The sequence below is a fragment of the Elephantulus edwardii genome, unplaced genomic scaffold (assembly GCF_000299155.1).
Source record: "Elephantulus edwardii isolate Elephantulus edwardi_28Jun2011 unplaced genomic scaffold, EleEdw1.0 scaffold00147, whole genome shotgun sequence".
Taxonomy (NCBI): Eukaryota; Metazoa; Chordata; class Mammalia; order Macroscelidea; family Macroscelididae; genus Elephantulus; species Elephantulus edwardii.
Genome location: NW_006399897.1, coordinates 23766 through 27146, shown reverse-complemented (window position 1 = coordinate 27146; position 3381 = coordinate 23766). Strand labels below are relative to the sequence as shown.

Genomic DNA, 3381 nt, shown 5'->3' with positions numbered 1-3381 from the left:
AAGGTGTTAATTTGGCCAGATTCATTGAACTCAATGAGACACCTGAAGACAAAGAATTTGTGGATATAATATCCCGGCTGGACAGAAACTGTTTGAAATCTGTCCTCCAGTGTAAAGACCAATGAAGTAAAGACCTGTTATATGATATCCCTAAGCAATTTCTTTATGTCCCATCTCCTCTTCTCAAGTACACCTGCAAAGAACACTGAAGACAAGACAATCTCTGAGTCCTACAGTCTCAACTCTTTTCTCAAGCCTTTTACAAAAGGGAACACAAGGGTCTTAGATATTTTTTAATTCATACAACAGTAATCTGGACATTTCTTTCATCTTGTGGCACTGATTTATTTTTCGACTTGAAAATTCCTTGAGCTTTCCTACCTTCAATCATTCCCTCTCATTCCTTGATAAATTAGCATCAAGTATCTCTAGAACATTATCTCTAATGGGATTTTCCCACAGAAGAGATACTGTTCTTTGTCATCTTTAAGTTGCCACACCACCACTAGTTTTATTGCAAGATAGTCATTCTTCACAGGTAGTATACTCAGGTAGCTATAGGTTTTGTCTTTTTTGATGGGACAGTCAATGCACCTCTTATAACCATCAGGCTCAGGAATAGGAAAGGGAATGTTGACTCCCAGTAGAATCCTATATAGCAAGACTGTGCTGGTTTGGGAATAAGTACTTTTTGTGAATGAGGCATTGACACTGTAAGATTGTCCTTTGTGTAACTGGCATGGCTGAGTGGGGCATGGATTCATATTCAACTCCCTTACAACTCTGAACATAGACCCACAGTTCTTGAAATTCACTGGATCTGTCAGAGATGTGGTACTGAGGCCCAGGAACAGAAACGCAGTGACTAGGAAATGCCCTGTAGATGAAAAAGGCCCGAGCACAAGAAATGAAAAGTGGGCTCCAGGTCACACTATGAAGCTACTCATACACTAGTTCTTAAAAGTCTTTTATATTAATAGTTTCCACTTTGTTACTTTCACTCCACATTGTATCATTTTGTTTGGATTCAAACTTGGCTGACACAAATTGCTGTGACTAAAGTATCAGTCACTTCTCTTACACACTTCATCTCTATGCCAATCCTCCCTGATTACACTTTTACACATGATAGTATTAGATTATCACAAGTTTTATTACTTTTCTCATTTTCTCATTGTTATATACCATCAAGTCAGAATTGACTCATAGCTGACCTTCCAGTGGGTTTGCAGAAGAAATGCATTGCCTAATATTAGACAGTGCATCTCTCTCCCATAGACAAGCTGGTACGTTTGAACTGCTTACCTTTGGATTAGAAGAACAACTAAGCTCTGATAGCTTAATGGTAAAGAGTTGCACAGGATTTGAATCCTCTAACTGTTGCTTGGAATAAAGATGGACAATCTCTTTCCTTGTGGCTTACTGCCTCTGAAAATCTGTTGAAGGGTTAACCACAACAATAACAAGTTTGTTATGGTTTCCATAGCAAAATATCACAAATGGTACGTATAAAGAAAGGAAAGGTATTTTCTTACAGTTTAGGATTCTAAATATCAGAATTCACGGCATCGGAGTTAGGGATCTAAGGGAAGGTTTTTTCCTTGTCTCTTTCAGATTCATGTGGAACTGGAAAAAAAAAAAAAAAGACCGACTTTTGTTGAATAGATTTCAATTCATGGTGACCTTTCATTAGATTTTCAATCCTATAACTCTGTATGAGAAGAAAGTGTCCATCTTTATCCTTTTGGTGCATTTGGATCTCCAACCTTTCAGTTAGTAGCTCAATACAGAAACTACTATGCCTCAGACAAATGCCTCCTCCTCCTCCTCCTCCTTCTTCTTCATCTTCGTCTTTGAGTACAACTCATAAAAACCCTATGGATATCCTACCTAAACCCTGCCCTATTTTGTGCCATCTTCATCATCTCTGACATACTCAAACCAATTCCTGAAGTTATTATGTCAGTCAGTGAAGCTCTTACTCTCTTCTCTGACCATCCACTTTTCCAAGCATGCCAACCTTTTCCAAGGAATAGCCTTGCCAGCTACATGTCCAAAATACAAAAGATGAAGCTTCACCATTTATGCCTCCAGGGAGCACTCTGGCTCCATTTTCTCTGAGACTTATCTGTTTGTTCTTTTGGTAGTCCATGAGATAGTAGTTTTTTCCAATACTACAACTGAAATATATCAATTTTTTCTTATGTTATCCTTATTCATTGTCAAGTTATCTGATGTGTAGTAGGTGATTAAGAAAAGATGGCCTGAATCAGGACCATCTTAGTCTTCAAGCTGACATCATTACTCTTCAGCCCTTTGAGAGGTCCCTGAGAGTAGACTTGTGCAATGCAATACATCTTCTGTTTCCTAACTGCTGATACCAATGGTGTTAATAGCTGATCCAAGCAAGATTAAATAACTGATAGCTTCAATCTTTTCTTCACCTATCATAATGTTGACTTTTGATCCTGTGGTCATCACAACAGGTCATCACATTTACTTTCTTAATCTTCTGCATTAAGCTTTTCTTATCCTTATCACTTTCAACAAGCAAAGTTGTCATAAATGTATTGCAAGTTATTGATAATTCCTCTTATCTTGACAGCACATTCTTCTCCGTAAGGTCTGGCTTTGTGAATTCTTTACTTAGCATACAGACTGCAAATGTACGGAGAAAGGATACATCCCTAACACATATTCCTCCTGATTTTAAACCATGTACAGCACATCAGCAGAGAATTGCCATAAATACAGGCTGAGCTTAGAAGAGATTTGTAGCTAATTTTAGATGGATCTTGGCTGAAAGCACAGAGTACCAGAGGACTGTCTATCTAAAACTGTTAACTATCTCAATCTCTTCACCATCCATCCTTATGCTGCCAATTGGCCCAGTGGTTGTTTTCTTGATATTGAGCTTCAGTCCATAGAGGAGGCTGCAGTCCTTGCTCTTCTGCAGCAAGCACTTCAGGTCCTCCTCGGTTTCAGCAAGCAGGGTTGTGTCATCTGCGTAACGCAGGTTGTTGATGATTCTTCCACCAATCCTGATGCTACATTCCTCTTCCTATAGCCCAACGTCTTGGATGATCTGTTCTGCATACAGATTGAAAAGGTATGGAAACAGAATACATCCCTAACAAACCCCCTTCTTGATTTTGAACCATGTAGTGTCTCCTTGCTCTGTTCTGACAACTGCCTCTTAGTCCAAGTATAGGTTTTGCATTAACACAATCAAATGTTCTGGGATTCCCATTCTTCTCAGAGTCAGCCACAGCTTGTTGTGATCCACACAGTCAAAAGTTTATTATGATTCACACAGTCAAATGCCTTTACATAGTCAATAAAACACAAATAGATACTCTTCTGGTGTTCTTTGCTTTCATT

At 38.7% G+C, this 3381-nt stretch overlaps 1 pseudogene; it reads right to left on the bottom strand.

Moving 5' to 3' along the window:
• Positions 1 to 428: 428 nt before the first annotated feature.
• On the bottom strand, positions 429 to 877 carry LOC102862187 (annotated as a pseudogene).
• Positions 878 to 3381: the final 2504 nt, after the last annotated feature.